Source organism: Aphis gossypii, chromosome X (genome assembly GCF_020184175.1).
Source record: "Aphis gossypii isolate Hap1 chromosome X, ASM2018417v2, whole genome shotgun sequence".
NCBI classification, from domain to species: Eukaryota; Metazoa; Arthropoda; class Insecta; order Hemiptera; family Aphididae; genus Aphis; species Aphis gossypii.
Genome location: NC_065533.1, coordinates 24,677,942 through 24,701,837, shown reverse-complemented (window position 1 = coordinate 24,701,837; position 23,896 = coordinate 24,677,942). Strand labels below are relative to the sequence as shown.

General features: G+C 27.2%; 1 long non-coding RNA gene across 2 annotated transcripts; it reads right to left on the bottom strand.

Annotated features, from left to right (window-relative positions):
- Nucleotides 1-335: 335 nt before the first annotated feature.
- LOC126551899 (uncharacterized) lies at nucleotides 336-21,136 on the bottom strand. Of its 2 annotated transcripts, XR_007605784.1 has the most exons (6): nucleotides 21,073-21,136; nucleotides 20,716-20,970; nucleotides 4,741-4,967; nucleotides 1,218-1,481; nucleotides 792-835; nucleotides 336-735 (listed from the first exon to the last, which is right to left on the bottom strand). It is a non-coding gene; the product is annotated as an uncharacterized LOC126551899 (long non-coding RNA). The 2 variants fall into 2 exon arrangements; XR_007605783.1 differs by having other exon boundaries at nucleotides 20,716-21,108.
- Between the last annotated feature and the right edge of the window lie 2,760 nt (nucleotides 21,137-23,896).

Here is a 23,896-nt window from a genome sequence, read left to right as displayed (position 1 = left end):
AACATAATAATATTTATATTATAATATTATAGTTACCTACATTGTTCGATTTCATCCACTGATGATTCAACGAGCGCAATCGTCGTTTTCGAAAGTTCGACATAACAGCGAGCACTATACGCAGATAATAATATTATATAGACACCTATAAAAATGATACATAATAACACAATAATATATACTGTACCGTTTACGTATAAAAAACCTAAACGTAGACCAAACGGTCGTTACAATATTTCCGTATAATATAAATCAGAATTATCAATATTATTATTACTGTACAGTGTACGGTCTTGCTTGCGTGCGTGTACGACCACGGCCAATAAAATAAAATTTGAAAACCAACTCGTTTTATATACATTTTTTTTTTTTTTTTTGTTGTTTTTATATGAATATACTTACCTTCGGTTATAGGTTATATGCATAATAATATAAGTGCAACTGCAGCCTACTGTGAAAGTGAGTGAGAGCACATTTATCTTTGTACTCGAATAAAAATATATTATGTGTAATGTATAATATTTATTATAATCTTCAAACATATAAAAATGTTTGATCTTCGCATACTTATAGCAATAATATAGTCATTACGAGAATGTTAATAATATATTTTATGATTCATTACGCAATTCAATATTTATGGTATACCATCTTGGAAGTCCGTAAACTCGTAATCCGAGCACGATTTAATCAGCCAAATTCATGTAGACCGTTTTTAGGAAATCTTAACATTTTCTGAGTCAAACATATTTTTTTTTATTACTATTTAATATATTTAAATATCTAAATACCTGATTTCTAGTCACTATTTTCGCTCGACGCAACTACCAACAATCTACAAAAACATGATATTATTAAACATAATATTTTACAATTCATCGTTACGATATATTATTATTATGTCATATTAATGCGTAAGTAATATTTATTTTTGTATTTTGTGAGAGTTTGAAATTACAAATTCTTGATTTTAAATGATTATCGATATACTATTTTATTATAATTGATCATATGTTTTGTCATTATTAAATTACAATAGTAATCCGATTGAGCAGATTGCAGAAAATTTTTGGATAATTTTAGAAAAGCTGATTTTAAATGTTCACATAATATCATAATAATATGCCTAAATACGAATGTATTAACATATAATATTGATAATAATCAGTATTCGTATTGTCTATTAATCAATAGTAATCTGAAATTACAGTTTGTACCATATATATATAACCGTGCGTTTCAATTTAATAACTGCATGTGAGTTTCAAGTAATCTTCAATAATAATGGATTATATCTGAACATTCATTTCAAATCACTATAATAATTGGCCATCTGTGTCGTCAATGGTATCCAAAACATACGTGGTAAATCACAGTCGGATTTGTCTATACCCTACAATGGTCATGTTTTAAGTCCAGTTCGTTTACATAGCTTTGTCCTGTGAACGTTCGACTGTGCTGATTGGTTGTTACGAGTAAAACTGCAGTTAATACCCAATAAAATAAACAATTTATCTAAATGTGACGTATTAATACAAATGTTGCCAGACATTAATTATCATAATAGGCAAGAACCTTTTAAATATTTAATGAAAATTTACAATATTAAGCCATGTTATATTTTAATTAATTATTTCATGTTCGTTGAAATAACGTTTTAATTTATTTTAATGTAAACGCGTTGTTGGTATTATTAATAAATTCAATATAATATCGTCTGGTAAATGGTATAATTATTAGTTGAATATAACAAATCAGATAATTAAAATACAAAACATTTTATGTAACAGAAAAATTGCGGTATTATAACGTTATGTGAAGAACAATCAACGTGTATAAGTAAAAAGAACGGTATTATGGTATTAAAAAATATTTATTAATAAGTACCTATATTAAACTACTTTTTAAACACGACTTAGCCCCGAGGTCGGTTCACTTATTTGCTTTGTGAATTACAAAAAAAAAAAAAACAAAATTAATAACAAATTCAATTATATAATAATACTATTATTGTTGTGAGCTTAAAACATATATATTATTACTCAAAGTAGGTACATATATTTATTTATTTTGAATGTCATAATGATAGTTATTAACTTCGTCCGTTACTTAAGTATATTTAAGTTAATTAAGAAAAAAAAAGTAATATTCATTACATCTCTTGTCTAAGTGTTAATTGACTGCATCTGATTACACGGCCACACGGGTAATTATCATACATGATTGGATCTTTTTTTATAAACAATTCAAAAATACGCATTTAAAATAGATCAAATAATTATTGACTATCAAACAAAACATAGTAACTTAATTTACACGAATTTAAAATACAGTAAGTACGTGTGGAAAGTCTACTCATGCTATCACTCTCCATCAAAAGTTAAAATTCTATGGTACTTTTTTTCATTTAGTTGAAAATATTACTTTAATGTACTTTTAATACCTAAATTTTATTTTTGCTAAAATAAAACTTCGATAAATGATGAACTTTGTATCTATGATAATATTATATAAGTATATAATATTATATGTTTTTTTTTCGATACTTAAAATTAAAAACAATTTAAAATGTTGTTAAAAACATTAAGTGGTTGGTTAAGTTTTGAAAAAATAATAATTCGGTGTTATTTATGTTAAATTTCACATGAGTTAATTTATCGAATCATTAACCAACTTATCAAGTGGCCTCTTCTCTGACAAATAATAACAAAAAATAAAAAAATCCTATTCCAAATAAAATTATACGTATAGTACCTACTGTGTAAGTTAATTATTCATATTTCGTATTTAACGTAATACTCTCTTAAGGATCTCGTCGGCTAGTATAATACACGAGTAAATTATAGCTTATGACATATTATAATACAATTTTATACGTTTTAAGGCGCCACTGCATTCTTAGAAAACGAGTACTACCGCTAATAGTGATGTCTTGTCCAACATCAAATACTTATAATAAGTACATAATTGATGTCGTTTAGAAAGCCGTCTTATTTTTGAATGTATCTAATCAAACGTCAAGACGTGACGTATAATAAAATATATTTATTTATGTGTTCATAACGGATGACGCGTGTTTTAAATGGTCATATTATTCTATACAGAGATTATTTAATAATTTGCTTGTAGCTAAAAATCTATTGATTCTTCAAAAAAAAATATTTTAGTTATTTGTACACTGACTAATATTTAGAAGAGTATTATAAAATAAAAAATATTACTTGTTATTATATAAATATTTAACGGTTGATGCATAGATTAACTAGATCATAATTTGAGTGAAATACATAGAGGTATACTTAAACGAAAATTTAACGTTTTATAAAATTGTTAGAATTAAAAGAGTTTAACCAATGTTTCAAGAAAAAAATGGTTTTGATTGTTTAATCAATTATTTTTCACTTCTATAATATACTTTGGAAAAAACTGCGTTATATATATTTATAACTCAACTCATCTAAGACTTTTTATAAAAATAAATATTATTGAACTTAAGTTTGAAAATGTATTAATTTCTGAAGTAATATTAATAACTTATTATAATGTAGATTGTTCGGACTTATATAATAAATATATTCAATTTTGTCATTGAATAGTAAAGTATTTATTTAATATTCAATGTCGGTAATATAATATTAACAGAATAATTTTTATAATATTTTTGTAAAACGCAACTGGAGAAAGAGAAAACGTAATGCATTAAAACTAAAAATAACTAGTACGAATCGAAAAAACTTTTACATCGACATATCGGTTTTGTTAAGATTTTGTTTTCCTGATGATAAAAAAGTCCCAGTTGTGTAATACCAGCAATCCGAATTGGTGATGCGACAAATCAAGTTAGGGGGAATAAGAAGAAACTATAGAGTATATATAAACGTGATACCAGTTTTCAACAAAATCTGTTTTGTGTTATTTTTTATGCTTTACTTTACCTTAAAAATGAATGAACTCTATATATTTGATTATTCGTGTTATAATTTTAAAAATATTTTTGCGTTTTTTTTTTCAGCGATTCGTGAACATTTGAAATGTTTCTTTTCATTAATATTTTGATTAATATTGAATTAAACACTTTTTTTCTTATTCGATAATCTTGAAAATTATGTAAGAAGTTTGGTATAAGGTATTATACGTTTACGGCAAATAAAAAATATCAATAATACATAGTCACAATATTGTTTATAAAGTTCAAAGTTTAAGTTTATACGAAGTTTATGAGAATAGCGTAGTTAAAAATGCATGTAATTTTCAATTTTAATGGATAAGATTGAGTAGCTGTTAATAAATAAAGTTCTCGGAAGTTGATATTATGCAGTATTTTGCAAGTATAAAAAATAAATGGGCACGTTTTTTTGTGCACAACATTTATAAATCTTTATATAACTTTATAAAGTTCAAATTTGTACAACATTGGATATTCAAATGAATAATAACGATTTTGGTTATTATGTTGTAATCAAAAATATATTTAAATTAATGTTACGTTATTAATACCACAAAATTTTTCACAATATTCTACCTACAAGTTACAACACATAATTCATTGATATACTGAATAAAAAAATAATCTATCAGTATCAGTATATATTTATATAATATTATAATGATAATTTGTTTGCGCTAAAAAATCCACCATATCGTTCTACCGTAAATTACTAATGACAATTTAAACAAACTATAAAATATTTTTAAAATTAGAGACTAATACACTCGTAATCCTTCTTATTGTATACTTACCATTGAAATCAAATTTAACACATCCGTAATGAGTGTGTTAAATTATTTATTACAATAGTCAATACGCCACTGAAATATGACGAGACATACATTGCCGGTTCTTCCTATCTTTTTCTTTTTTTTTTTTCTATAAATCATTTATTGTTCGAACGAGCAGAGTAATGTCCACAAATCGTTAAATAGTCGATAATTTTTATTTACCAAAGTTATGTTTCTGCTTCTGTGACCTGCAATGAAAATCGTAAAAATGTTCAACAAATGTTCACTAAGTCCAAAACAATCACTGTATAGCAAAATATACAGATTGTAAAAAAAAAAATAAAAAACAATAATAAAATTAGCATTGATTTACACCACTACGGCGGATCGCTATGTATTCTCTCGTGCCTACACTAATTCCAAAATAAATATAAAAAAAAAAAACTTCGCGAGATCTAACGAGCGCCGTGTTAATAAACGAATATTTATATTTGACAAGCTTTATTATTGTGTTTAATTTATTAAATATGTTACTTACCAGCTATATAATAATAGATACGGCCCGGACAACGTATAATATTAATAACAAACTGTAATAATAATATAATATAATAACGCAAACGATCGGCTTGCGACCGAACACGATGGCCGAGTCGTCTAATTATTGTACTTCGATTTTGACTGCCTGTACATCATATAATGACCATATAATAGCATACGTATTATAATACATAGAGAACAATAATATTCTATGTATATAATAATATTATAACTGCAGTGACCGGCAATAATGTGGGCGTGATGCACGTGCATCACTCGCTGATTATCGGGTAGCAGCGTGAACTTTTTGATCCGTCAAATTGAATAAATACGTACGCTTTACGCGTATGTCGAATTCAAAATGATTATAATACATAGGTATATGCCCCGCGTACAGAAAAAAACAAGTGAAAAAAGTTCATATGGATCCGTTATAAAAGTTTAAATATAGATGAAAATCGAAAAATTTTAAAAGGAAAAAACCAATGGAAATCACTCCGCTCTATATATAGCAAATATCTGAAATATCGAAACGCATAATAGACGGTGCGTAAATGATTTCGTGGATACAACGACAGTAGATTAAAATTAAACCAAAATATTTTTAAAAACTCGTCGTGCACACAATAAATAATTATAATAATATGCGTAATGTCATTACAGGCGCGGATCCAAAGGAAGAGTCAAGGGGCCGTGCCCCCCTGTAGACTCAGGTGAATTGAAAAAATGTCTATTTTGGTCAGCTAATAACATTCATTGTTTTACCGATAGCGTTTTTAGCAAAATTTTATTGAAGGATCTCTCCCCCCCCCCTTCCCCCCCCGTAAATATGTTCTGGATCCGCGCCTGAATGTCAAAAAGTTTCAAGTCACTAAGATAATAACACTTTTTAATTAAAACTACCTATACACAAATCATAAATCATTCAAATAGTTGTCGAATTTAATGTTGAAATGTATCTAAATAGGTAAATGAAAAATTGTGCACATGTACGTTTTTAATGTTTTTATACGTTTTTAATGACGATCTAAGTACTAATTATTATATTTTATAGGACGACTTGTGACACAAGTGATTTCAAACTTTTTGACTCATCATAAGGGTCAATATTATAATTACCTTGTAAAAAATTATTTAAAAACTTTCAAATTTCAATTTTTTATAAATAGTTTAGGGTTAGTCTAAGTATTCTAAAATCTCATTGTATATAATAAATGAAAATTTTTGTAAACATTGGATTTTTCAAGTGTCTACGATTAATAGCTTCTGAATTACAACAAAATTATAAAAACTGATTTGAGAAGAAAATGTTATTTTACACGCGTGAACATACAATTTTGTGTTATGGTATTTTTAACTTAAAACGCTCATAAGATATTATTAATATTGCAATACGATAAATTTAATTTTTTTTTATTTCTGTAAGAACAACTTGTGAGGAACCTTGCATTAAATTTTCAAGATTCTTTACCGAGCATAAAAAATGTTATCAACATCTACGGAAAAACAATTTCTATATAACAGAATACCAATAAATATCTGAAAACGAGACAAAATATTTTAAAATTTATAGAATATCTATAAATGCTAATAAACAAGTGCTTATCATTTCGTTAATGCCTAAGTTATTTTATTTTAAATAACAACAAAATGACAAATTGGCGTTGCATAAATATTACTGTTTATCCGTATTTTTATTTCTTTTTTTTTTATCCAATTAATTTTTTTTCATAAGTAAGTATTGGTAATTATTGATTTATTTATCTAAAATTTCAACTATACGCTATTTACTGCCAAAAACCATCGTCGAAGTTGAAGATTTATACATTTTTTTCTACGTTATAAACATTCACATCACGAAAATTTAAAAAAATTATGCACATAATAACTTCGAAGCCAGTATAGGTACATTAATCGCGCTATTCATTCAGTATCATAATTTAAATTATACGTAACGTACAACTTACTTCGATGACATTTATTTTTGTACCAAATGATTAATGGCCACAATAATATAATTATTAATATTATATAACGCTCAATTCCGATACATGTAACCTACCTACCGTATAACACTTACTACTCGTAGGTCAACAATAAATACTGTATATTTTATTCTCGACCGGAAACAACGCTGATTGTACGCTATTTTTTTAGCAATTATTACTTCAGATGGCAAATAGAATTTCGTACGAGATGTAACCGGTCTTTTTGGCGAAAGGAATTTCGGTGAAAGGACACATTTCCACACGAGTATTTTGTATATTATTGGTGTGCGATTATGACCTGCTCAACATGTTATTGTTTATTATTATTATTGTTAATCGAAGCGTGCAATACCTAGCAATATTGCACTTCCTGTACCTGTACCGACAAACTTAGATGTTTAAAAAAACACTATGTACATAATAATTATAATAATACATGGTGGACGAATAATCGACCGTTATCACAGGCGTAAACTGGGTGAAAGGCCAAAAAAAAATTAAAATGTATTTATTAGGTTTATTTAGTCTCTAAATGATATCTTTAAGCACATACGATAAATCGACATAAAATAAAGTCCCCCCATGAAAATCGCCCAAGTCACAACCATGACCGTGAGCATCCGATTTACAGTATAATGGAGCTAATTAAATCGTCAATCGTTTAGAGTTTTTATGCATACCTGAAGTTTGGCAATAATATTACATATTTTACAAATGGTTCCATGTGGCCACTACTTACGTACCACCGTACGAATTAAATAGGTATAACACTATATAGTGTTACTACGGTATCTGCGGTAGGTACGACGTGTGTTTACGTGTCAATGAGCGTGATTTCCAAAACCAATGATGATTAAAATCAAATTATTATCTTGTACACGAAATGCGCAGGAGAAACCTTATTTTATTCGCGAACTATAACGTTCTTATTATTGCTTTAATAACACTTTAATATTCACGTGGGGTTTTTTTTTTGTTTTAGAATAATTAAACAACACTCGGGTAATACATAATATACGAATCGTTCCAATTTATCGTTTTATAAAATCTGTTCGTACCGTCGAAAAGGTCAATATAATATATTATTATGTATGTAGTATGACTATACAGCGCGAGAATGACGTTATCGTCGCGTGGCGGTACAGGTTCGCGCATAATGATGGGTTCTTACACTGAAATTACGCTCGCACAACTCATTTAATTAGGACTCGTTTCATAAAAAATTAGTCATCGTTACCAATAAATTGTTTTCAATCGTAATGCTGTAGTTGAATTCTCGCAATGACCGAAACACAGTTATAGCTCAAAATGTAATCAAACCGAAAAATATCCGTCGAATGTAAAAATGTTAAGGGCTCGGGGGACTTCATGACCTTATATAATATGTATAAATAATTGAAATATAACACTTATACAATGGCAATAAAAAAATATGAAAATTATTCTATTAAAACATTATGTAATTACAAAAAAAATTTCAATTTTTTAAGTTGATTAACTGTGTATCTGTGACTAGTGACTACCTATATACTTTTTATTATTATTTTAATTTAATTGTAAGCACCTGCAGGTGACCAAAAGGAGCATTTAGATTTTGAATAAATCCAATATCCGTGTGGTCACCCTGTATACAACCGTGAACCATAAATAATTATGATAATTTTTTTTTTTTTTTGTTAACCTATTTTGGATAATTTCATATAATATGTATAATAATAAATGTTTGTTCCATTTGAAGTATTTATATTATTTTAAAATATTGGAGAAAGATTATGATCTTTCCAACGACCCCAACATTATTGTCCCATGATTTTTGTCATCTCCACCCCCCCCTTAAAAGTCAGTTATAACTACTACTGAAAGGTTCTTACTAATATTGTGTATGGAATTTCGGTCATTTAATATTTTGATGAATTTTATATCTCCGTTGTAATAATTATTTTTTGGTATTATCGATTAATATTTCAGAAAGTTTAGTATTTCACGTAGTATGATGAATTTTCTACCAGAAAATATATCGACAATTAATACCGAACCATTTTTACTGCTTCTGAAAGGTGACGTCTGACACGAAAAATTAAATAAGTAACCTCATTACAAAACCAATTCACGCTGTCCATCGCATCACTCAAAATGTGAACAAAAAAAAATTATTCAGTATTGGATATTAATGATTTTGCACCCGATTTTAGTATTCAACATTAAAGTGATTTAGAATATAAATATCATCCTACTCGTAATAATATGAATGAAATAAATTTTTTAAAGCGACTACGGCTTCGGTACGTTAATAAACGAAAAGAAAAATGTAACAAATGTCTTGAACGTTCAAATTCCTACTCACAGCTACCAGCAAGTGGGTATATGTATTAGGTTTAAATGGCATAATATTCTGTGTCTAACCCAACCCTTTTTTAAAGGGTTTTTTTTTTATATATACCGTCGTTTGTATCGAGATTTCAAGGCTGACGTTTCGACGAGTGTATGTGGGGGGGGGCTGCGGCGAAATTAATCAAAAACGAAAACGGCTGCAGTTTATAGTCTAGTTGATGCAGTTTTCGTTGAAAACACGTTTTAATCAAAAACGTCGTCTTCGTATAATATAATATGTTATATATTAAATACCTCATAACATAAGTAACTGCAATGGATAGTATAAAATAGTTTCCAACCGCATAGCTGATGGCCACTGGACGATATAATATTTATACACACACACACACACACTATCGGTTATTCGGTGGTGTAAATCGACAAATTGAAAGTATATAAAAACGCAACAAACAAATAACCCGGAGTACTCGTTTTACTCGATGCGAGTGAAATTGTCTAGGCGATAAATGTTGCATTATAAAAAAAAATACACATTACATAATATAATTATATGTATATAATAGTATAATATACAGAGTATAGACGCACTCGTTCGCGATTAATATCATAGTTAATTCTCACAACTGTTAATTATTTATTATTATGTCGTCGTGCTGACCGAATAATACGTTTAGTAATGTCTTATTCATTGTTCCGCGAGCGGCATAATACAATTATATTATTATAAAGGTCCGCGTAGGATATTGTACACTGTTATAGAGCGCGGATTTATATGCATTAAAAACCAACCAAATATGCGCTAAAAAATCTTTAAATATGCATAAAAAAATTATCAAAAAATAAAAAGTTCATTCATGGTCGTGATAGATATTTTCTTAACTTTGTATACGAATTTTATTTCCCGATTATTGATAAACTGGTAAAAATATATATATAAAATTATCGATCTGGCCATACTTGGGAAAACCGTTAATACCTACAAGTATACCCATCAATTTATTTTGATATCAATCGAAACTTTAAAAATATAATATTTTTTTACTTCTATTATAATAGACAATATGTGAGTAGGTATATTTTGTGCGTTCTACCCAAGTTTTTACACGGTGACAAGGGGCGAATTCTACATAAACTGGTTTTGTTTACCGTGTGGACGCAAATTGCACATTTTATAATATTCTTAGTTAGTATCTGTTTAATCTATTTCGGAGTTATTTTTGTGTGTGCACTCGTGTGTTACTATATTCTATATTTTATTAAAAACTAAGAATTATAAAATGTGTAATTTGTGTTCGCGTGGATAAAATGTTCAATTTATGTCCACGCGGTAAAGAAAACCATTTTATGTAGAATTCGCCTCTTGCCGCCGTGTAAAAACTTGGATAGAACGCATAAAATATACTTACTTATGTAGTGTATAATTTAAAAAAGGTTTAAAAAAACCATCGAAATATATACTATAAGATGCAATGTACAATTAAAATTTTAAAATAAGCCCTTAAAATAGAAATATGTCAAAATATGCACTAAATAAGTTTAATTTTTTTTAAATCGTTATGTCGTGAAACAAATTTTGTGCTCACTTAGCATATGATACAATCAACCAGAATAAATATTCTAAGTAATGCATACAAATCCTAGCTATAGGTATTTAGAAATTTTCTTGGGCAGAACCAACTATTTAAACAGACAATCTATGAATCGAAACGACACTTCCAAAATCAATGTACATTGTACACATAACAGAAAACGAGTAAAACGTGTATTTTTTAGTAATATTGCAATTAATATAAAAATATTTAAAAATTTAAATTTTATCGTAAAAGTGGTAAAAGTAAGTATATTATTTGTATACCAAAATATGTATAGATGACCAGTATTTTGAATTTTCCACTGTGTAGTCTATACTCCATAGGTGTATTTTAGGAAAAATTACAGGTAGCACATGCATTTTCTATTTTTTATCCACAAGTTTGATTATTTAAACGATTGCTGTTTACCCACGATTTATTCTGTTCGTTTATTATTTTCTATCAAAACTATTTATTTTGTGTTTACTTGATAGTATTTTAATGTGGTAACGTGCAACAACACTATTAATTAGTAATCAAAGATGTATTGGTGTCCTTAGATTCGGCTTTAGAGTGAAGCGAGGCCTGGAGCAATTTTTTTAGATGAGGCCTGTAGTAAAGACCTTTTTTTGTAAGTCTAAGGCCCAAAATTTCATACAAAAACGTGAGTCCCGGGGCAGGGGTCCCGTTGGCCCCTGCCAAAGACCGGCTCTGGGTGTCCATCCGCTCTTAACGGTGTCTAAAGACGCGTATGGTCGATACTTATTCCCATATTTTACAAAGTCATTAAATAACGGAATTCTCAAGTGTATATACCTACACTTTTTTAACACACTATCATAATATTTACTAAAATATTAATTTTTTAAGGCTTCAAATACATAATTTATTAGCTGTGAGATCGTCTATCTCAAGGGGAAATCTATAATTTTTGATTCTTATCCGGACCGAATGCTTTTGTCGAGGTGTGAAGTCATTAGTTTTTGTTCTAACCGAAAAACAGCCACAAACAAACAGATTTGTAACAGTGAAGTGATCATTATCAATAGATTTTTTTCCTTCAACAATTATTATATTTTTAACAGAATAGATAGTATAACAACCAAAGTAGCGCTTCGACATTAAACGCCAGTCGTCAATTTTTTAGACGTGACATTGGATTTACATTCAATAATGACATACCTATATTGGTGCGCTTGTCGGTGCAGTGCGTTTAACTTTCGTTGTTGTTGAACTCGAATGGCCGTCATCAGGATGACTAGGAACCTCGTGAGTACAACCGTAGTTCGATATTTCCTTTGTACGATAAAATAATAAAAAACAATTGCGCACACATAATAACCGCTTTAATATTATTATTATACACTATATGTCCCATACAGGCGGATATAATAATATGTGAGTATGAGTTACACAACGGTGTTAATTTTTTTTCTATTCTTTTTATTTTTTTGATAAACATTTCCGAGTACAATACGACGTGAGTATAGATGGCGTGATTATGTATATATGTATGCATATTATACATGATGTTACAACCATAAAATCGTTTTTTTTTTTTTTATAGCAGGCGAATATTTTGTTTTTTCCGTGTGAATTAATACACTGAAGCAGATACGATAATATGTGCAGTTGCGTAACGTATAAGTTGTTGTTTTTATGTAGGTAGGTAAGTACGAATAAGTTTTTAACAAATCTACATAATTTGTAAGTACATGACTTTTTGTAGAAAATCTTAAAACTATACCGTTAAATAAAAATTATGTTTAGGTATATTAAATTGTATAATTGTATAATTATTTTAGATTTAGAATAGCTAAGCGATTAATCGACCTAGCATATAAGTTTTACTTTTACATCAATGAAATGATGGATATTTTTTTCAAATATTTTGTGTAGACGATAAGTAGTTGATAAAATAAATTTCGATTTTCAACTGTTAGGGTGGTTTAGATCTAATTTGTACTTAAAAGAAGTCAAAATTACAAATGTCTAGTACTTTTATTTTACAATCGAGAAAAACAGACTCAATATTGAGGAAAACCGGAAGTTTTAGAATTGATTTCTTGATTTTGTAATAATTCAAAGAAAAAACAACAGAAATTTTAAATTTTATAACCTAATACTTTTATTCTATACATAAATGGTATAATTTTAAAAATATTTTGACGTTTTTGAGCTATTTAAAGACTAGTTAAATTTTCTGGTTTTTTTTTTTTTTGTATTTTTTGTTTTTTTCTGTAAATGTCGATAAAAAAATATTCGCCGTGTAAAAATTCTTAAAAATTGAATACAAGATATTGGGTAAGTTTTCTTTCTTTTATCTGTATAAAAATATTAAAAATAGGTACATGCGCATTTTTTTTTTTTTTAATGCATTTGAAGCTATTTAGACAAAATATATAAAAACGTTTCTTTTTATAACCAAGTTTTAAAATTTTAATGTAAGATTTATCATAAGTAGACAAGTAGTTTATAAGTAGTTCATAGAATTTAAAATATATATAAAGACAATATTATATATATATATATATTTATACAATAAATATAGGTATTTTAAGTTCAAGTTTGGACGAAATTACTTATTTAAACGATAAATAACTATTTATTTAATTATTTTTTTATAATTTATATTGCCTAGTTTTTACTATTATGAACCTATTTTTACTTTTTTATAGCATTTACAGAACAATGTTATTACAAAATCAGTTGTTGCAAATTGATTTACATACTTAATACTTATATAGGTTGATAAAATTTGGTATATAAATAAATATTATAGGTATAATAGTTAAATACCAAGAATATAACAAACGCAATATCTTCGGAAAAAATAAATCAACCTACTATAGTACTATACTTGAAATAAAATATAATAGGCAATAGCTATTATATAGATACCAAAAATACATACCATCTTGAAATGTACTTATAGTGATTTAGACTGAAGAACCGTCTACAGTCTACACTCAGAATCGTTTTTCGTGAACAACGATGACACAACCATTGAATTCAAACTTAGCACACCCATAATAGTGATCCATTCAACACCTATAATATACAGTAGAATCTGTCTTTTTTTATAATTGAATTTTATGGTACGACGGGATTAAAATTAAAAACCGCAAAATGGGTTTATATCATAATAAATATAAAAAAAACGTCATAATCCTAAGTTAATGGTTTTTTTTTAAATTTAAATTTAAATTTAAATGAATGATATTAGAAATATTAACACAAAAACGACTTGGCAAACATTGCTTATATCATATTATCATGTTACGTCGATAGCGATATAGGTACGTTTGGATATTCAACTATGAGAAATACGAAAGACTCTTGTCCGAGTATGGTATTTGAAGCTGTTTCCACAAACAATTTATGGCGTGCGGCATCCAATTAACACATAGGTATAATAGTTTTCGATATCGCGAGTATAATGATGATAATAATAATTATGTCGAACGACGACGATGATAATATACATCAACGTATATAAGAAAACGGGGAAACGGGCACGCAAATCTATAGCACGCTACCGCCGCCAATCGACCATAACATAATGATATATTCGATAGTTATTTTTTTTACTTTTATATACTTAAATTATAGACTATAGGGAGATGTAATATATTTTATAAATAAGTACACGTCCATAGGTACACGCGCTTGTGTCAAGTACGTCTCTAATGTTAGTCGTTACGTATTATATTCTATATAGATACCTACCTATAATATACCTAACGAATAACATACTGACAGTCGTAGGTAATTCGTCGACGAATTTTTTCCATTCGTTGAATGTATACGAACAATATTATTCAAGTACAATATTTATTCCAAGACTCTATGTGTATGGAAAATATATTAATATAGATTAAAAACGATAGTGGCATAATATACTCTATTCTATTGATACCAATAATTTTATAATTATAATTTGTACTACGTAATACACTATGTAAAACAATCGTTTATTCTAATAATAATAAAACAGCCTTTTTTTTATATATATAAAAATTATAGACGTGTCAAGTTGTTTAAATCGTGTTTATACAAACCTATGACAGTAATTCAAATTTAAAATCATTTTTTTTTATTATTATTATTATTATTTACTTTTTGCTATTCGAAAAAAATTAAAAATGCACAATCACTAATGCGTGACCCGTTTTATAATGAGAAATTGAGAAAAAAAGTATTTAAACAAAGTTGAGTTAAAATTTTTCCCCATATCGACTTAAAATTTTTAGAGTAAATATAATAATGTGTGGTGACTGTTAAAATATGACTCAACGTTTTCAACACTGGTTTAACTATAACTCTATCGAATTCAAACGTCCTTTAACTCGAGTGCACCTTTGCCTAAAAAGTTCTCAATGTGGGTCATTTTTAAAAAATTCATCAATGCGGAGACAATGACGCCAGATGTGTATGGATAATCTAATCGTTTTTAATATAACAATAATGTTTTTTGATACTCCAAAAAATTTTTTGAATTACTATAATTTACATTTTTATCGACACGTGTCAGGTACTCAGATGTCCCTGGATTTTAATCTTGTGACATTTATTTTTTAAATTATTTTCCTAGAACCATTACCACACATTTCTGAGCAATATGACTCATAACTTTCGATATGAAATCGCAAACATAAAATCCACTATAAAATACATCAATACTCAGACAGTATATAAGTGTGCATGTCATCTGTATCGATTGATGATTGGAGATTATATTATGCGTTGGCGTATTCATACTGAGTGTAAACACAGTATTGAGGATTAAAAATGTCTGTACTTCAAACGAAATCAATGGACCAAATTGTATTTTGCATATAATTACATACCTGTTTGAGGGTTGAGACATGTTTTATCATTAATGCATAATATAAGATGAATAAATAGTATGTACAATTTTAGTAAACAATCATGTATAATTGCATAGGTATCTCTATTCCTGGAAATTGGAATTTTTGATTATTACCTACGCATGAAAAAAAAATGATATTAACAAGGTCCGTTTCACCAGCACTGCCACTTTCGAATTTTAATATCAAACATCGACAGTATTATGTACTTTTTTTTGTACAATTTTGTACAACTAAAATTAAATTTTGTACACCCCCCCAAACACGACCAAAACCGTTTTTCCTATGCGCGTGCTGGAGAAACGTTTCCCCAGCACTGCCAATGTCGAAAATCTACAAAATTCAATTTTAATCTGTACAAGTATTATGTACTTTTTTTTGTACAATTTTGTACAACTAAAATTAAATTTTGTACACCCCCCCAAACACGACCAAAACCGTTTTTCCTATGCGCGTGCTGGGGAAACGTTTCTCCAGCACGCGCATAGGAAAAACGGTTTTGGTCGTGTTTGGGGGGGTGTACAAAATTTAATTTTAGTTGTACAAAATTGTACAAAAAAAAGTACATAATACTGTCGATGTTTGATATTAAAATTCGAAAGTGGCAGTGCTGGCGAAACGGATCTATATTAACAATTATTGTTGTTGATTAAATATTAATTGATTATCAAAATTATTAAAAATTTATTTCTCAAAGTTGTGCACAAATTAGTATTTGTTCACTGTCTACATTACAAATTTGAACGACTATTTCATTGTTTCGTTTGAATTCTTTAAATTATTCTGTTCTTATTTTTTTTTTATTTAACATTTGTTTTATTTAATGTATTTACATTATTTGTCACTAAAAACCGAAATAACGATTTCTTTTATATTTCAATATTTTATTAATTAGGTAACAATTTTTTGATGTTTAAAGGTATAACATTTATTTCATTTTATTTCAATTGTAATTAAAACTTGATTAAAAAAAAAAATGATATATTTTTTTATATATAACGTAAATGCGTTTACGATACATAGTGAAACATATTTTACAATTATTTGTGTATATTGGTGCATGTATATTGACCCATTTTCTTTACATATTCGCATCATATTTACCACATTTTTAATGTATATAATCCCAATTTCTATTGATGATCATTTTTATATTTATTATATAAAATACTAGATTATTTGTAAATTATCTGATGCGTTCAAATATTTGTACCTATTCTGCACAATTTTTTTATCATTAAAATTAGTTTTTTCCAAACCCAAAAAATAATTTTAAATTATTAAACGTGGAATTTTTAATCAATTTATTTATTTTATTTGTACTGTCATTTTTTTTTACTATTTTAATTTATTATAGGTATATACTGTAAATAAAATACTTATCTATGTGTTTAATATATTTATATATTCATTTCCAACCATTCAAAACTTAACATTAATTATCGAGAAAAAGTATACATTATGTTCTGAACCATTTCATCAATTTATTCGAAAACTTATTTCGAATACAAAATATGCGCTTTACAAGACTATTAAATACTGAGTCAATTGAAATTGATTGTATATTAACAGGCATAAAATAAGCTCCATGAAAAAACTTATATATTTTTTTGTAAATTTTTAGTGGTGCAACGAATGCGTATAATTTGTTTGCCAGATATTTATATTATAACATTTACGTACATATTGGTTATGAAATGCTATTTCTTAATTAAAAAGTTTGAAAATTCAACAAAAAGTTACTTATAAGTTTATACTGAAAATAAGTTCTAAATGTTAACAAAATTTGAATATCAAAAGTAAAATAATTATTTTTTTCTCAAATAATTATAGTTATTTTATTATAATTTGAAAGTTTACGTTTATTATTGTATATTATCAATATACAATGGAATTTTCAAAATATTTAGACTAATGTTTTAAATTATTTTTAGCAATGGTTTTGGACTTTTTTTACAATGACATGCTAATTTAAATCTAAAAAAAATGGCGACATAATTTAAATCATAAGAGATAGATTTAATTATAACAATTCCAATACATTATGTTATTTAATCTCTCTTATACATTATGTACAATTATTTAAACGTTATACCCCAGCTGTCAAAGGTCACTAATTAATAGAACAAATAATAATAATAATAATAATAATAATTCAATTTATGGTATTATTATAGTGTTTATAAAATTCGAATTTCTGTAATTATTATAATAAAATATCATCGTACCCTGTCTTGTAAAATGCTTGAATAAATATATTTAAGTATAGCCTTGCTATAATAAATTAATTACTTACGTAAGTAAATTATTTTCAAAATTCAAAAGAACTATTCATCACATTTCAGATTGTTTTTTCATAATCATTATATTATTTTATTTATGATTAAAAACAAATTATTGAACATTTATTTATTTTGTATCATATGAACAACTGTTTATTGCTTAACGAATATTACAGTATTTCAAAATTAAATTATAACTATAATTTCTAACGTGATTTGAACGATTTATTTTAAAATTGTAGGAAGGATTTCTTATTTAATCATACATTATATTTATTATATATTTCTCTGCGCGTGTTTAACTAAATCAAATATTTCGTTTTTGTAATTTGTGAAAGTTGTTCTTACATAATTGTATTGTGTTTAAAATATTTCCGACTAGAAACGTGGCATCTTCAACAAAATTCAAAAATAGTACCTACCTAGGTAAGTTGCTATGGTACTACAACTACCAGTATAACCTTGAGTGATTGAAAATGTATTGTGATGTTTTGGCTTTGTCAAAACTTATTTTATATCGAATAAAATTGTATTTTTAATAGTTACTAATGACTTGTAATAATATATTAGACAATTTTTCCTCATAAACATTTTCACTATACTATCTACATTAAATTTATGTATATTTATACCTACTGGTTCATTTTGTGACATTTTCGATTATTACATGTAATAATTTGACCCATAACACACAGTGTGGCATAGGCAATGCCGTACGCATAATTAAGTAAAAAGGGAAAATACATTTTCTTCTCATTATTAAGTAGATATTTTATAGGTACCTACCATGGTACATACCATCATATTTTAACTTAACTTTATTATAATATCAAAATAATTTTATTTAATTAAAACAAAACAAATGAGGTGACAGGTGAGATATTGATTTTATATAGCGGTAAATAAAAGGAATTTATTTTTTTACATTATTTTTTTGTAATTTAAATTTAAATCTTTGAGTACACGTCTTATTCGATAGATTAAAAATCTCTCTATAGGTATCTGTACTCAACACACTTTTCCATAATATATTTTGTACCAATATTGTATATTAAAAACCAACTTTTAGTTACAGTTAAAAAATTATAACAACACGTCAGTGAGGAGCTAGGGCTCCTTTTAATCCTTCCTTCGTGAATACGTCGCTGGTCACAGACCACAGATTATATAACAATATTTACTACATCCGATAGCTCTACCGGAATAGGTAAGTACTCATCGTTGGGAAGCTAACAATTATGTTTTTGTTATAAATTGTCCATGGGCTAAATTGTGCAATAGTTAGTAGGCGTTCACTATTCTCATTATTTAATGAAAAGACGTGAGTTTAAAAACTTAATATGAGAAAAAAACTGCAAAACACTCATAGCTGGTATTATTAGGAGTAATTTATTTCTCTATTATATTTAAATAGCAGGTTGAACTAATTTTTACCAAAAACAAATCGTATATATTATTTTATAATCATATTATTAATTATTTTATAACTACCTACTATTATTAACTTATAAATGCGAAGAACAGTGTGAACAAATTCGTAGTACAAATTGATAAATTTATTATCTCAAAAATTAAATTGCTTATGGACTATGGTAATAATAACAATATACATAATGGTTAAAGTTAAAAGTCCATACGAATAATATTTTTTGAATTACTACGAAAATACTTAACTCGATTTTTTTTTAACTATCCAATTTTGTCAAAATTTTAATTTGAAAAGTGGATAAAATAGGCAATTTAAGATTTTCAAGCTTAACTATGATAAATCATCTATACTTTTTCAACTTTTAAATGTTAAAATAAAAAAATTTAAGAAGTTTTAACTCTAAAATAATATGTAAATTTTCACGATTTTAACGAATCTTTTTAAAATAGAAAATGAGAATTATAAATTTTTATTTTTTAATATATTATAAAAATCTTCTGTAAAACCTTGTAACAAACTTTTAAGCTTTAGCTCACAAACAAAAATATTTTATCATGATTAAAATTTAGATCTAAAAACAGAAAACTTGTGGTGGCAAAATATTTTGAAAATTATATTTGTTTGTCTAGAATTTTTAAATAATGCTTCAAAAATTATTCATTTTGAATAACAATAAAATAATAAAATCAATACCTATTATCGAAAACTGGTTAAGCGTAAAACAAAATTTCGTTTTTCTCTATTTTTTTTCTATATTTCTAACTATTTTAAAAATAACTAGACATTTTTTTATCTTTTAATCTCCTCTAAAAATCAACAAGATTCAATTTTGTACCAGAAATCACTCTTAATGTAGAAGGATTGATGTATCTTTACTGTTCTAAAGACACAAAAAAAGGGTTAAAAACACACATGACTGTAACGCTATACCTTCATTGCTCAGAAATCTGAATCATGTGATTAGTATTTACTTTACATTACTTTATTTTTAAGTGTGTGCTGCCTTGATTTTTCGTTTTCCTTCGCAATTCTTATGGCCTTTGGGATACCAGTACACCACGGGAGCTCAACCTATTTACCCGCGAGTATGATTATCAAAAGCACGTTCACAGGATTGTCTCTCATATTCAGTTGTTCCGCCACATCACTTGTAATGCCGTGTCCACTCAAGCTTTAAAATTCGTCCAAGTAAGTTTGAAAACCAAATAGAAATTCAAAATTCTTCTTTTAAAATATCTAAATAAAATATGTATACTTTGTTAACAATCTATTATAAATCACGGTTAAGCACCCATCAAAATTTTCATGAAATAAAAAAAAAACAAAATATAAAGATACTTTATTATTTTGTTTACTTCGGGCTTTGGAATAAATTGTGTAACTATAATCGAAAACAGCGTAAACATATCCTAAATATTATATTACGACAAAATCACCACGGTTTTGCGCAGGTCACTATAAATAATGTTGTATAATCAAGTACCGAATACCGATATATTATATGCCTCATAATAATAATAATTGGTGAAATTCGGCGCACGAAATAAACCGGTCAAAGCATACTGCAATTTCCATAAAATGTTAGAATATTAAAATATAACAGGTAGCATGCAACGAAGTAGCATAATTTCATTATTCCGATATAATTATTGAAAACGTGTTTTTTTAATTCCACGACCCTAGTACTTCGATTGACACGTGTGAGGGCGTGAATGATTTTTTAGACACAAAATACGTTATTCTTATTATATTATACAGTCGTATAGATATTAAATCCGTTGGTAATTTTTTTATTTGTCGAGAATATCTATATACGTATTATATTTTTATATCGCATAAATAACATTTGTTTTTTTTTTTTTTGTCGTATTCATCCGTAACCAAATTTTCATAATATTATATGTTAAGTCTACCTATACTAAAATGTATGTTTAAGTAGTTACCGTCGAAATATAATACAATATAGTTGTATATATGTTGGTAAGTAGGTATACCATGTTTTACTAGGCGTTTTTTTGCTCGAATCTCATTAACGTATGGTCTTTTAAGTCGATATTTTTTACATTTTTATTCGTTTTGAATTCCATGTTGTCAAAAATGACGTGTAATTCCAAAAAATTGGCTGGTGACTTTAGTATGATTGGAGCTCGTGAATTGTGTAAATTTTGTTTAAGAGCACTCCATACCCGTATGTGTTGTCTCTCTCTTACACTTAACATAGTTAAAAACTTAATTTTGCGCGACTTTATTCCTTTGGTATTTATATTCAGAATTACCAAAACTATAAATCGTATTGCAAAGAATTTCATCTGTGACGTAGAGTTTTATTTTTTTTTGATAATATTAATTATTAATCAATACATTTTAATAATTAAATTAAAAAAAAAACATATAGTTCTTAAGCCGATAACTTTATACTCACGCTATCAAACAAATTAAAACATCAAAACACATATAAAGTTCATCTCAGTGCGATTTACGGTAATTCTGACATAAATATCGAGGTAGTTAAGTCATCCAGCATAGAACGATTTTTATCAACTTTACGTCTTGAGTAGTTAAAGATCCAACATCGAATTTTTTTTATTCAAAATCAATTATTTTAGACGGATTAGTTAACATATTATTGTCGACAGCTTTTTTTTTAAATCGGTATTAAATTTCAGTCGATTATTTGTATTTTGTTCCGATATTTATATTGTGCACGATTGTGAAACCATCTATAAAAATATTAATATCATTTATTTTTCACACGTTTTAAGCATGCAACACCGACGTTGAATACCTTATCATTTTTTTAACGATTTGTGAAAACGAAATTTTATACCATATATACTCTACTTTCAACGTTTTATTTTTTTCGCTTTTAATTAACGTTAATTTCTATTAAATTGAAAAAAAAATACACATTAGTAAACTGTAGAGAAACTCAAGAACCCTTACGTAAGAGATATGATCAAACGCACTCTAGCACTGCCTACTAGTAATATTATATTATTAGTGAACGTATTATTATTATCGAAATCGATTAATCAAAGATTAATACGACGCTTATCTTTAAAATGTAAATTCGGCCGGAAATCGAAATATCCCAGGCCGCAATTCACTTATACATACTTACCGGGGAAGTATAAATTACTTAATACGAGTACGAGACTACGACTTTTTTTGTAAGGAACGCGATTTACCGACTCCGCTGACGTCGATAATCCGTGCTATATCCATGTATAATAATGTGTATATTTTATAATATTATTGCACACGAACCGCGGTGTAAAATGTTATAATTTTGCCGTGAAAACTATGTACTTACACAAATGTTTTATGAATAACAATTTGGACAAGCGAGACGCACTGTGCGTGTCTTGTGTTCGGGACTGTGTCGTTAAATAACAGGGTTATCGTTGCGGATAATTGTTTTACTGCTAATTAACGATGCGGCATTTCGAGATCTTCTCTATATAAGTGCTCACTGCTCGCATAATTTAGGCGCGAAATCCACATTTTCAATGTAATTTTTTCTCAAGTTTCGTCAACCGTATTATATTCAAAAGGTATATTATGCTCAATCGCGTCTTATTTTCCACTTGTTTTATTTCTCCGCATTCAAAGTTTTAGGAATACAAATAAATCGTTAATTTTTAAAACACTTGAAATTCTTATTCGCTGAAACTCCAATTTTCGCTATTTTAGTTTCGAACGTTTTAACTAAAGCCAATGCATAAATGAATGGAACATGTTGGATTTTGAAATTTGTAGTTGATACTCTCGTATTTCTCACCGGAATAAAACCATAATTGAGAGAAATAAACACTAAGTTTTACTAAAGTTATACTTAAAAATAAGTTTAAATTGCATAAAAAAAAAAAAAACTAAAATGTTATTTAATAAAATATGAAAAATTATATTTTTATAGTTTAATGAAACATGTTTTCATTTTACTAGACAATAGTTATATAAATTATAACTATAATACATAATTTATAACTACCTAACATATTTTCTAACCTAGAAAAAAAATGTAAATACAATAACTTAATCGCTCTGATTAATAATATGATATGGTTTATAATAATAATAATAATAAAAATAAAAAGAGAAATAATTATGCTTACATATTATATAAATTGCCGCAAACAACAACGGAACACCGCTCCGCTTA